This window comes from Apodemus sylvaticus, chromosome 5 (genome assembly GCF_947179515.1).
Source record: "Apodemus sylvaticus chromosome 5, mApoSyl1.1, whole genome shotgun sequence".
NCBI classification, from domain to species: domain Eukaryota; kingdom Metazoa; phylum Chordata; class Mammalia; order Rodentia; family Muridae; genus Apodemus; species Apodemus sylvaticus.
Genome location: NC_067476.1, coordinates 15,706,040 through 15,721,006, shown reverse-complemented (window position 1 = coordinate 15,721,006; position 14,967 = coordinate 15,706,040). Strand labels below are relative to the sequence as shown.

General features: G+C 37.5%; 1 pseudogene; it reads left to right on the top strand.

Moving 5' to 3' along the window:
• LOC127685302 (olfactory receptor 50-like) overlaps nucleotides 1–14,967 on the top strand; it is a 33,209-nt pseudogene that overhangs the window by 3,172 nt on the left and 15,070 nt on the right.

The window sequence follows — 14,967 nt, the reverse complement described above, 5'->3', positions numbered from 1 at the left end:
CCACTGTGCATCCTATGCCCATGCTCCTTTCCTATTTCATTTGTAATCTTATTCATTTTCTGAAAATTTTATTATTTGTTTAAGTGTGGTTCATCATTCCTTGTGTTTTTTATAAGGGTTTGGCCCTTGTTACTAAATTAAGTAAGAGTAAACTATTCTATGTATAAGATAAAAACAAGAGTAAGCCATGCCCTGTGGAGCATGAAGGTCCTGTGAAGGTGGAGTTAGCCCAGGCATCATACCTAGTGTTGAGAATTTGACATGAGCTTCCAGGGGGTGCTGTGCTTATGTGCAGTTTTTGCCTCCTAAGGAGACTCTTCTTTTCTGAGTGGGTGATAAAGCCAAGACATTTTCCTGGTATGCTTGTTGGCCCTGGGCCTTTTTGCTGACTCATGCTGAGACTAAAGCCTGACCTTCTCTGATGGGTAGTGCCAACAATACTGATTCATGTATACTATTCTGACTCTACTGAACAGGACTGCTGATACACCCATAAAGTGGTTGTAGCTGAATTGTCCAGTCGTTGCTGCCTACTGTGAACTGAACTGCTGATTTCCTGACAATGTAGATGAGAGTTTCTCCAGAGAACCATATCTAAACAGGCTGACTTCCCCTGTATACATTCCTTTCTATTACCTCTGGAGGATGGTGTGCTAGAAGGAGATTGAAGTGTTTAAGAACCATAATTAAAAGTATCATTTGAAAAAAACAAAACTTGCATGCATATTCAGATGTATGGTATCCAAAAAATGCAAAATAATAAAGCTAATAAAAAAACTCATTGGTTTCTAATACATTACTAAAGAGGGAGGAAAGCATGAAAATTTTGAGCAAAATGAACTTTAGAAAAGAAAATACATTGTATTTGGTGCTATAATTGTGGATAAATATTACTATGCAATTTTCCAACATAAATAGACAGAATGGAAAATAAAACAACCAAACAAAGAAAATCAAAAAATGCAAGCAATACTTTAGAATAGAAGATTAAACACAAAGCAAGTTTTAGTAAATGGTAACTAACCAGTATTAGTTTAAACGGAACATATGTACTTTACCAATATAACCAATGCATGGTGTTGTTTTAGCAGTGTTCCACTTTTGTGAAAACACACCATGACAAGGAGATTCATATAAAAGAAAGTATCTAACTGGGAGCTTATTTACAAATTTAGAGAATTAATCCATGGTCTGAATGGCATGAATCAGATAGGCACATCAATGGAACACTAGCTGACTGATTTACATCCTGATCGAAATACAGAGAGAGGACAGGCATGGGCTTTGTAATTTCAGAACTCATTTCCAGTGACATGATAATCTCCAACAAAGCCATAGCAGCTAATGTCTCCCCAATAATTCCACTTCCTGCTGACAAACCACTCAAATATATGAGCATATGGGACATTTCCATCAAGGTTTCACAATGGAAATGGCACGAGAGTCAAAAGATTATAATACCATATAAATTTTCAGAAATCTGAAACATCACTAAAATAATGATAATTTTTGAAAGATGTACTAATTAAAAACTCTGCAGAATATCGGAGAATTCTTATTAGGTCATCTATTGGGTAATACTTTATAAATGTAAATTTTCTTTCTTTTTGTTTTACTAAAATAATGAATGTCAAATTATTACCCACCTGTCATTATGCTACTCCTGTTATTTAGTAACTTAAGGCACCTATTGACTTTCAGTGATACAGGTGGCTTGCTCAACATCATCCATATTTCTTGCACTACTAGTACAGATTTTGGCAGGGACAACAGGGTTGCAGGTAAGAAGCCACAGTCATTTCCTGAAGTATTTATAAAGAAGAATGTGGATCACTTGTTGCTGTAAGAGATAATTAAGCCTTGTTCTTCTATTTCTATATAACAAAAACCTACAGTCTCACAAGAATATGGTGGACCTTTAGAACATCCATAATTTCTATTACTATTTTACAGAGTTTGTTTGTGTGTGTATGTGAAATTCATACTCATATTTTCCATGCTTTCCAGTTTCGTGTTTATTTGTTACACATTGTATTATAGATTTTATCAGGTACTTCATGTCATGTGTGAATCCATTTTTCTCATTCTTTATATTTCAAGTGTCTCCCATTACTGGAAAATTCTAAGGACCAGAACATCAGGAGTAGTACAGTTAGAAACTATCTTCTCTGTAAACGACACAGTTAATATAGTCACAAAAGTACAGAAGCAATGGCTACCAAGTCCTGTACAAGATTAAAATGCTAGTACTGAAGTGGGGAGGAGCTACCACAAACACAATCTCGATGAGGACTCACTGAAAGCTGATGACTATGGGGAGTGAGAATCCTTCTTTCTGATATTGACCATTGGTAAATTGTGCAAGGTCCAATGTATGGTCCTGCATCCATGCAATATAAATAGCACTAAGCAAATTAATCGCATTATTAAAATATAATAGGACAAAATTTGAGAGGCATTTATTCGGAGGGACATATAACAGTTTGATAGGAAAAAGATAAATGAATATATGTGAATGGTGTTATTTCACTGATATATATATATATGAAATTCTCAAGGAATAAATTTAAAAACAAAAAATAAAAGGCCATCTAATGATATCTTTAAAATACACTTTTTTTTTTAACTTTTTGTGTATCAGTGTTATATGTACTACTTGAACACAGTGCCTGAAGAGGCCAGAAGTGGACATCAGACATCTGGAACTGGAGTTACAGGTGGTTGTGTGTACTGGGCCCCCATGTCATCTGCAAGAGAATCAAATGTTCTTAATACTGGGGCCATCTCTCCAGGTGCCTCATAAATTAAAAATTTGTTTTCATTGTTTCATTGAGAAAATCACCTCACAAATGAAAACATTTTGATATATTTAGAGTAAGTAAGGAATGTGGTATTAGGAAAAAGATGGCAGTCTTCACCCAGGAGTTGGGCTGTTCCACAGCCCTCCGTGCACTGGTCTTGTCAGGGGAGAACTGGTCTCCAAGGAGAGCTTTGACTCCCAAGCTTGGAGATAAGATCTCCATTTTCTCTCCAGTGACTATCCAAGGCCATTCTGAGCCAGGAGCTCACTGGTCAAAGGAGCCACAGAGGAGCTCAGGCAGGTTCTTAGCAGGAAAGCATCTGGGACAGGGTCCTTCCAATTGTAATCTACACCCAGTGGCTAGGCTGCTCCACAGACCTCTGTGCACTAGTCCTCCCAGAGTAGAACTGGTCTCCAGGGACTCTAACACTTGAATGGGCTATCTCCATTTTCTCTCCAGTGACTGTCCAAGACCGATCTGTCCAGGAGTTCATGAGGCACAGGAGTGGCAGAGCATCTGGGACAGGATCCTTCCAGCTGCAATCTGCACCCAGGAGCTGGGCTGTTCCAGAGAACTCTGTGCCATGGGAGTAACTGGTCTCCCAGGTGTGCTGTGACAGGCTTTCAGGCCTACAGAATGGACACACTCCAGCCAGAGACAGTAGGACCAACTAACATCAGAAATAACTAGATGGAGAAAGTCAAAGCTAAGAATGTTACCAACAGTAACCAAGGTGACATGACATCATCTGAACCCAGTTCTCCCACAGCAGCAAGTCCTACATACCTCAACACACTGTAAAAGCAAGATTTGTATTTAAAATCACATCTCATGATGGTGATAGAGGATGTCATAAAGGATATAAATAAGTCCCTTAAAGAAATACAGGAGAACACAGGAAAACAGGTAGAAGCCCTTAAAGAGGAAACATAAAAATCCCTTAAAATATTATTAAACATTATTATTAAAAATCCCTTAAAACACAAGTAAACAGTTGAAGGACTTGGACAAAACCATCCAGGATCTAAAAATGGAAGTAGAAACAACAAAGAAATAACAAAGGGGACGACTCTGGAGATAGGAAATCTTGGAAAGAAATCAGGAGTCATAGATGCAAAAATCAACAACAGAATACAAGAGATAGATGAAAGAATCTCAGGTGCTGAAGATAGAAAGAATTGACTCAACAGTCAAAGCAAATGCAAAATGAAAAAAGTGTGTAACTCAAAACATTCAGGAAATGCAGGACAAAATGAGAAGACCGAACCTAAGGATTATAGGTATAAAAAAAGAGCAAAGATTTACAACATAAAGCGCCAGTAAATATCTTCAACAAAATTATAGAAGAAAACTTCCCTAACCTAAAGAAAAAGACCATGAACATAAAGGAAGCCTACAGTACTCCAAAGAGACTGGACCAGAAAAGAAATTCCTCCTGTCACATAATAATCAAAACACCAAATGCACTAAACAAAGAAAGAATATTAAAAGCACTAAGGGGAAAATGCCAAGTAATACATAAAGGAAGAACTATCAGAATTACACCGGATGTCTTACCAGAGACCATGAAAGCAAGAAGGTTCTGGGCAAATGTCATACAGACCCTAAGAGAACACAAATGCCAGCCCAGACTACTATACCCAGCAAAGATGTCAATCACCATAGATGGAGAAACCAATATATTCTATGATAAAACAAAATTTACACAATATCTTAACACAAATTCAGCACTACAAAGGATAATAGATGAAAAACGGCAACGGAAGGAGGCCAACTACACCCTAGAAAAAGCAAGATATTAATCTTCTTCCAACAAATCCAAAAGAAGATAACCACGCAAACATGAAAATAACATCAAAATATAACAGGAAGCAACAAACACTGTTCCTTAATATCGCTTAACATTAATGGATTCAATTCCCCAATAAAAAGACATAGACTAACAGACTGGATACATACACAGGACTGAGCATTTTGCCCCCTACAGGGAATGCACCTTAGTGTCAATGACAAACACTATTTCAGAGTAAAAGGCTGGAAAATGATTTCCCAAGCAAATGGTCCCAGGAAACAAGCTGGAGTAGCCATTCTAATGTTGGATAAAATTGACTTTCAACCAAAAGTTGTCAAATAAGACACAGAAGGACACCTCATGCACAAAGGAAAAATCTACCAAGAAGAACTTTCAATTCTGGACATATCTGCTCCAAATGCAAGTGCACCCACATTCGTAAAAGAAACTTTACTAAAGCTCAAAGCACACATTGCCCCTCATACAATGATTGTGGATGACTTCAATGCCCCACTCTCAACAATGGACAGATCAGGGAAACACAAACTAAACAGAGAAACAGTGAAACTAACAGAAGTTATGTACCAAATGGATTTAACAGATATCTTATATCTGTAGATAACTATAGAACATTTCACCCTAAATCCAAAGAATGTACCTACTTCTCAGCACCTAATGGTATCTTCTCCAAAATTGACCAAATAATTGGTCCCAAAACAGACCTGAACAGATAAAAGAAGACTGAAATAATCCCATGCCTCCTATCAGATCATTACAGACTAAGGGTGGTCTCCCATAGCAATAAAAACAAGAGCCCACACATGTATGGAAACTGAACAATGCTCTACGCAATGATACCTTGGTCAAGGAAGAAATAAGGAAAGAAATCAAAGACTTTTTAGAATGTAATGAAAATGAAGGCACAACATAACCAAATTAATGGAACAACATGAAAGCAGTTCTAAGAGGAAAACTCATAACTCTGAGTGACTCCAAAAAGAAGTCAGAGAGAGCATACACTAGATTAACAGCACACCTGAAAGTTCTACAACAGAAAAAAAGCCAATACACTCCAGAGGAGTAGAAGGCAGGAAATCATCAAACTCAAGGCTGAAATCAACAAGTTGAAACAAAATGAAATATACAAAGATTAACATAAACCAGGAGCTGGTTCTTTGAAAAAATCAACAAGATAGATAAACCCTTAACCAGAGTAACCAGAGGGCACAGAAATAGTATCCAAAATAACAAAATCAGAAATTAATAGGGAGATATGGCAACAGAAACTGAGGAAATTCAAAAAATTATCAGATCCTACTACAAAAGCATATACTAAACACAACTGGAAAATCTGGATGAAATGGACAATTTTCTAGACAGATTAAAAACACCAAAGTTAAACCAAGATCAGATAGACCATCTAAACAGTCCCAAAACCTCTAAAGAAACAAAAGCAGTCATTGAAAATCTTCCAACCAAGAAAAGCACAGGACCAGATGGTTTTAGGGCAGAATTCTATCAGACCTTCAAAGAAGACTTAACACCAATACTCTTCAAATTATTCACAAAATAGAAACAGAAGAAACACTACCCAACTCATTCTATGAAGCCACAATTACACTGACACAAAATCCACACAAGATCCAGCAAAGAAAGAGAACTTCAGACCAATTTCCCTTATGAATATCAATGCAAAAATGCTCAATAAAATTCTTGCCAAATGAATCCAAGAACACATCAAAACTATCATTCACCTCAATGAAGTAGGCTTCATCCCAGGGATGCCGGAATGGTACAATATATGGAAACCCACCAATGCAGTCCACTACATAAACACAAATAAAAAATCATCAGATGCTGAGAAAGCATTTGACAAAATTCAGAATCCTTTCATGTTAAAAGTCTTAGAAAGAACAGGAATTCAAGGTCCATACCTTAACGTAGTAAAAGCAATATACAGCAAACCAGTAACTAACATCAAAGTAAATGGAGAGAAACTTGAAGCAATCCAACTAAAATCAGGGACTAGACAAGGCTGCCCTCTCTCTCAATAGCTATTCAATATAATGCTTGAAGTTCTAGCTAGAGCAATTAAAAAACAAAAGTAGAGCAAAGAGATACAAATTGGAAAGGAAGAAGTCAAATTATCACTATTTGCAGGTAATATGATAGTATACTTAAGCAACTATCTAAGAAAAAGATAGTTTTTTAAAAAGATATAACTAACTAAAAAAAAAAAAAAAAAAAAAAAAAAGTCCCATAGAGAATTCCTAAAGCTGATAAGCAAGTTCAACTAAGTGGACTCATATAAAATCAACTCAAACAAATCAGTAGCCAAGAGGATGAGAAAGAAATTAGTGAAACTTCACCCTTCACAATAGTCACAAAAAATATAAAGTATCATGGTGTGACTCTAACCAAGAAGTGAAAGATCTGTATGACAGGAACTATAAGTTTCTGCAGAATGAAATTGAAGAAGATCTTAGAAGATGGAAGGATCTCCAATGCTCGTGGGTCATAAGGAATAATATAGTTAAAATGGCCATCTTGCCAAAAGCAATGCAATCCCCATTAAACTCCAACTCAATTCTTCATAGAGTTAGAAAGAGCAATTCTCAAATTCATCTGGAATAACAAAAAACCGAGGATAGCTAAAACAATTCTCAACAGTAAAAGAACTTCTGGTAGAAACAGCATCCTGGACCTCAAGCAGTTCTACAGAGCAAGAGCGTTAAAATCTGCACAGTATTGATACAGTGACCGTCAGGTAGATCAATGGAATATAATTGAAGAGCCAGAAAAGAACCCGCATACCTATGGTCACTTGTTCTTTGACAAAGGAGCTAAAACAAACCAGTGGAAAAAGCCTTTTCAACAAATGGTTCTGGTTCAACTGATGGTTAGTAAAGCAGAAGAATGCAAATTGATCAGTTCTTTTGTCCTTGAACATAACTCAAGTCCAAGGGGATCAAGGATCTCCACATAAAACCAGACACACTGAAACTAATAGAAAAGAAACTGGAGAAGACCCTTGACCATATGGGCACAAGGGAAATTTCCTGAATGGAATGCCAATAGTTTATGCTCTGAGATCAAAATTTAGAAAATGGGACCTCATAAAATTACAGTTTCTGTAAGGCACAGGACACTATAAATAGGACAAAATAGCAACCAACAAATTGGAAAAAGATCTTTACCAACACTACATCCAACAGAGGGCTAATATCCAATATATTCAAAGAACTCAAGAAGTTAGACTCCAGAGAGCCAAATATCCCTATTTGAAAATGTGGTATAAAACAAAATAAATAATTTTCAACTGAGGAATATGGAATATCCAAGAAGCACCTAAAATAATGTTCAGCATCCTTAGTCATCAGGGAAATGCAAATCAAAACAACCCTTAGATTTTATATTACACCAGTCAAAATGGCTAAGATCAATAACTCAGGGGACAGCAGTTGCTGGCAAGGATGTGGAGAAAGAGGAACACTCCTCCACTCCTGGTGGGATTGCAAGCTGGTATAACCACTCTGGAAATCAGTTTGTCAGTTCCTCAGAAAATTGGAAATAATACTACAAGAGGACCCTGCTATATTACTCTGGGTCATATAACCAGAGGACTCTTCACCATATAGTAAGGAAGCATGCTCCACTAAGTTCATTGCAGCCTTATTTACAATAGCTTCTGGATATTGTAAATAAGACTCCAAGAATCTGGAACAAACCCAGATGTCCCTCAGTGGAGGAATGGATACAAAAAAACATAGTATATTTATACTTTGGAATACTACTCAGCTATTAAAAACAATAAATTCATGAAATTCTTAGGCAAATGGGTGGACCTGGGAAATATCATCCTGAGTGAGATAACCCAATCACAAAAGAACACACATGTTATGGACTCACTGATAAGTGGATGTTAGCCCAGAAGCTTGGAATACCTAAGACACAATTCATAGATTAAACGAAGCTCAAGAAGAAGGAAGGCCAAATATGGATACTCTGATCCTTCTGAGAAGGGCTAACAAAATACCCACAGAAGGAGACACAGACAAAGTGTGAAGCAGAGTCTGAGGGAAAGACCATCCAGAGACTTCCCCACCTATGGTTCCATCCCATACAAAATTACAAAATGTAGACACTATTGTGGATGCCCACAAGTGCTTGCTGACCAGAGCCTGATATAGCTGTCACCTGGGAGGCTATGCTAGTACATGACAAATGCAGAGGGGGACACTCTCAGCCAGCCATTGAACTGAGCACAGGGTCCAAGGCACTGAAGGGGTTTGTAGCGCCATAGGTGGAACAACAATATGAGTCACCCAGTACCACCAGAGTTCCCAGGAATTAAACCATCAACCAAAGAGTGCACATGGAGCTACCCATAGCTCCAGACACATAGGCAGCAGAGGATGGACTTGATGGACATCAAAGGGAGGAGAGGCCCTTTGTCCTGGAAAGGTTCTATGCTGCATTGTAGTGGAATACCAAGACAGTGAAGAGGGAGTTGGTTGATTGGGGGATATGGGGGTGGTGAGATGGGTTATGGAATTTTTGGGTGGTGAACCATAAAGGGGACAACATTTGAAATGTAAATAAAGAATATATCTAATAAAAATCCAGGATCTAAAAATAGAAGTAGAAACAATAAATAAATCACAAAGGGAGACAACTGTGGAGATTAAAAATTATGAAAAGACATCAGGAGTCATAGATCATCAACAACAGAATACAAGAAATAGAATAGAGAATTTCAGGTACTGAAGATACCATAGAAAACATTGAAACAACAGTCAAGGTAAATGCAAAATGTAAAACGCTCCTAACCCAAAACATCAAGGAAATCCAGAATGTAATGACAAGACCCAACATAAGGATTATAGGTATAGAAGAGAGTGAAGATTGCCAGTGTAAAGGACCAGTAACTATGTTCAACAAAATTATAGAAGAAAACTTCCCTAACCCAAAGAAAGAGATTTCCATGAACATACAAGAATCCTACAGAACTCCAAAGAGATTGGACAAGAAAAGAATTCCTCCTGTCAAGTAATAATCAAAATACCAAATGCACTAAACAAAGAAAGAATATTAAAAGCAGTAAGGGGAAAAGGTCAAGTAATATATAAAGGCAGATCTTTCAGTTTCATCACACTTCTTGCAAAACTATGAAAGCCAGAAAATCCTGAATAGATGTCATATAGATTGTAAGAGAACACAAATACTAACCCAGGGTCCTATACCTAGCAAAGCTTTCGATTACCATAGATGGAGAAATCAGGGTTTTCCATGACAAAAACAAATTTACACAATATCTTTCCACAAATACAGACCTACATATGATAAGAAATGGAAATCTCCAACACAAGGAGGGAAACTACACCCTAGAAAGAGCAAGAAAATAATCTTTTAACAAACCAAAATTAAGATAGCGACATAAACATATTACACCTCTAACCATAAAAATAACAGGAAGCAACAACCATTTTTCTTAATATCTCTTAATATCAATGGACTAAATACACCAATAAAAAGACATAGACTAACAAACTGGATATGTAAACAGGACCCAGCATTTTGCTGCATAAAGCAAACTCAGCTCTGCAACAACTACAGACAAAATCTCAGTGTAAAAGGCTGGAAAACAATTTTCCAAGCAAATGGTCCCCCCAAAAAGATGGTGCACCCATTCTAATATCAAATAAAATCAGTTTTCAAACTGAAATTATCAAAAAAGATAAGGAAGGACACTTCATAATTATCAAAGGGAAAAAATCTACCAAGATGAACCCTCAATTTTGAACATCTATGTGGAAATGCAAGGGCAATCACATTTATAAAAGAAACTTTACTAAAACTCAAAGTGCACATTGCACCTCACACAGTAATAGTGGGAGGCTTCCACACCCCACTCTCATCAATGGACAGATCATGGAAACAGAAAATAAACAGAGACACATGAAAACTAACAGAAGTTGTCAACAAAATGGAATTAACAGATATCTATAGAAAATTTTATCCTAAAACAAAAGAATATACCTTCTTCTCAGCACCTCATGGTACTTTATACAAAGTTGAACATATGATCAGTCACAAAACAGGCCTCAAAAAATATAAGAAAATTCATATAAACCCATGCATCCGATCAGATCACCATAGATTAAAGCCAGTCTACAATAACACCAAAAGTAATAGAAAGCCCACATACTCTTGGAAGCTGAAAAGTACTCTACTGAATGATAATACTCTACTTGATCAAGAAAGAAACAAAGAAAGAAATTAAAGACTTTTTGCAATTTAATGAAACTGAAGGCAAAACATACCTGAACTTATGGAATACAATAACAGCAGAGCTAAGAAGAAATCTTATAGCTCTACGTTCCTCCAAAAGGAAACTGGTGAGAGCTTACACTAGCAGCTTGACAGTATACCCGAAAGCTCTAGAACAGAAAGAAATAAATTCACTCAAGAGGAGTAGACAGCAGGAAATAATAATCTTAGGACTGAAATCAGCCAGATAACAACAAAAAGAACTATACAAAGAAGCAACCAAACCAGAAGCTAGTTCTTTGAGAAAACCAACAAGATAGATAAATCCTTATCCAAAATATCCAGAGGGCACAGAGAAAGTATCCAATTCAACAAATCAGAAATGAAAAGGGAGACATAACAACAGATACTGAGGAAATTAAAAAAAGTCATCAGATCATACTATAAAAGCTTATACTCAACAAAACTGGAAAATCTAGATGAAATGGATAATTTTCTAAACAACAGGATAAGATAAACGATATAAACAGTCCCATAACCACTAAAAAAAATGAAGCAGTCATCAAGTCTCCCAACCAAAAAAAAAAAAAAATCCCATGACCAAATGGGTTATTGAAGAGTTCTATCAGACCTTCAAAGAAGAGGTAACATGAATACTCTTTAAACTATTCCACAAAATAGAAAGAGAAGGAACACTACCCAATTCTTTCTATGAAGCCACAGTTACTATAATACCTAAACCACACAAAGTTCCAACTCAGAAAGAGAACTTCAGATCAATTTCCCTTATGAATATGAACACAAAAATACTCAATAACATTCTTTTTTTTCTCTATTGATTTTTTTATTCGATATATTTTTTATTTACATTTCAAATGATTTCCCCTTTTCTAGCCCCTCACTCCCCGAAAGTCCCATAAGCCCCCTTCTCTCCCCCTGTCCTCCCACCCACCTCTTCCCACTTCCCCATTCTGGTTTTGCCCTATACTGCTTCACTGAGTCTTTCCAGAACAAGGGGCCACTCCTCCTTTCTTCTTGTACCTCATTTGATGTATGGATTATGTTTGGGGTATTCCAGTTTTCTAGGTTAATATCCACCTATTAGTGAGTGCATACCATGAGTCACCTTTTGAGTCTGGGTTACCTCACTTAGTATGATGTTCTCTAGCTCCATCCATTTGCCTAAGAATTTCATGAATTCATTGTTTCTAATGGCTGAATAGTACTCCATTGTGTAGATATACCACATTTTTTGCATCCACTCTTCTGTTGAGGGATACCTGGGTTCTTTCCAGCATCTGGCAATTATAAATAGGGCTGCTATGAACATAGTAGAGCATGTATCCTTATTACATGGTGGGGAATCCTCTGGGTATATGCCCAGGAGTGGTATAGCAGGATCTTCTGGAAGTGAGGTGCCCAGTTTTCGGAGGAACCGCCAGACTGATTTCTAGAGTGGGTGTACCAATTTGCAACCCCACCAGCAGTGGAGGAGTGTTCCTCTTTCTCCACATCCTCTCCAACACCTGCTGTCTCCTGAATTTTTAATCTTAGCCATTCTGACTGGTGTAAGGTGAAATCTCAGGGTTGTTTTGATTTGCATTTCCCTAATGACTAATGAAGTTGAGCATTTTTTAAGATGCTTCTCTGCCATCCGAAGTTCTTCAGGTGAGAATTCCCTGTTTAACTCTGTACCCCATTTTTAATAGGGTTGTTTGGTTTTCTGGAGTCTAACTTCTTGAGTTCTTTATATATATTGGATATTAGCCCTCTATCTGATGTAGGATTGGTGAAGATCTTTTCCCAATTTGTTGGTTGCCGATTGTCCTTTTAATGGTGTTCTTTGCCGTACAGAAACTTTGTAATTTTATGAGGTCCCATTTGTCAATTCTTGATCTTAGAGCATACGCTCTTGGTGTTCTGTACAGAAATTTTCTCCCTGTACCAATGTCCTCAAGGGTCTTCCCCAGTTTCTTTTCTATTAGCTTCAGAGTGTCTGGCTTTATGTGGAGGTCCTTGATCCATTTGGATTTGAGCTTAGTACAAGGAGACAAAGATGGATCAATTCGCATTCTTCTGCATGCTGACCTCCAGTTGAACCAGCACCATTTGTTGAAAAGGCTATCTTTTTTCCATTGGATGCTTTCAGCCCCCTTGTCAAGGATCAAGTGGCCATAGGTGTGTGGGTTCATTTCTGGATCTTCAATCCTGTTCCATTGATCTGCCTGCCTGTCACTGTACCAATACCATGCAGTTTTTAACACTATTGCTCTGTAGTATTGCTTGAGGTCAGGGATACTGATTCCCCCAGAATTTCTTTTGTTGCTGAGAATAGTTTTAGCTATCCTGGGTTTTTTGTTATTCCAGATGAATTTGTTAATTGCTTTTTCTAACTCTGTGAAGAATTGAGTTGGGATTTTGAAGGGTATTGCATTGAATCTGTATATTGCTTTTGGCAAAATGGCCATTTTAACTATATCGATTCTGCCGATCCATGAGCATGGGAGGTTTTGCCATTTTTTGAGGTCTTCTTCCATTTCCTTCTTCAGAGTCTTGAAGTTCTTCTCGTAAAGATCTTTCACATGTTTGGTAATAGTCACCCCAAGATACTTTATACTGTTTGTGGCTATTGTGAAGGGGGTCATTTCCCTAATTTCTTTCTCAGCCTGCTTATCCTTTGAGTATAGGAAGGCCACTGATTTGCTTGTGTTGATTTTATAACCTGCCACTTTGCTGAAGTTGTTTATCAGCTGTAGGAGTTCTCTAGTGGAGTTTTTTGGGTCACTTAGGTAGACTATCATGTCATCTGCAAATAATGATAGTTTGACTTCTTCCTTTCCAATTTGTATCCCTTTGACCTCCTTATGTTGTCGAATTGCCCGAGCTAGTACCTCAAGTACAATATTGAAAAGATAAGGAGAGAGGGGTCAGCCCTGTCTAGTCCCTGATTTTAGTGGGATTGCTTCAAGTTTCTCTCCATTTAGTTTGATGCTGGCTACCGGTTTGCTGTATATTGCTTTTACTATGTTTAGTTATGGGCCTTGAATTCCTGTTCTTTCCAAGACTTTAAGCATGAAAGGATGCTGAATTTTGTCAAATGCTTTTTCAGCATCCAATGAAATGACCATGAGGTTTTTTTTCTTTGAGCTTGTCTATGTAGTGGATTGCATTGATGGATATCCGTATATTTAACCAACCCTGCATTCCCGGGATAAAGCCTACTTGATCATGGTGGATGATCATTTTGATGTGTTCTTGGATTTGGTTGGCAAGAATTTTATTGATTTCCAGAGTGGTTGTATCAATTTGCAACCCACCAGCAGTGGAGGAGTGTTCCTCTTTCTCCACACCTTCTGTCTCCTGAGTTTTTAATCTTAGCCATTCTGACTGGTGTAAGGTGAAATCTCAGGGTTGTTTTGATTTGCATTTCCCAAATGACTAATGATGTTGAACATTTTTTTTTCTTAGATCCTTTTTTCAGTTTTTTTTTGTTGTTGTTGTTTTTGTTTTTGTTTTTGTTTTTTTTATTCGAAATCAGTCTGGCGGTTCCTCAGAAAACTGGGCACATCACTTCCAGAGGATCCTGCTATACCACTCCTGGACATATACCCAGAGGATTCCCCAGCATGTAATAAGGATACGTGCTCCACTATGTTTATAGCAGCCCTATTTATAATAGCCAGAAGCCGGAAAGAACCCAGGTATACCTCAATGGAGGAATGGATACAAAAAATGTGGTATATATACACAATGGAGTACCATTTAGCCATTAGAAACAATGAATTCATGAGATTCTTAGACAAATGGATGGAGCTGGAGAACATCATACTAAGTGAGGTAACCCAGTCTCAAAAGATCAATCATGGTATGCACTCACTAATAAGTGGATATTAGCCTAGAAAATTGGAATATCCAAAACATAATCCACACATCAAATGATGTCCAAGAAGAACGGAGGAGTGGCCCCTGGTTATGGAAAAACTCAGTGCAGCAGTATAGGGCAATACCAGAACAGGGAAGTGGGAAGGGGTGGATGGGGGAATAGGGGGAGGGAGGAGGGCTTATGGGACTTTTGGGGAGTGGGAAGCCAGAACAGGGGAAGTC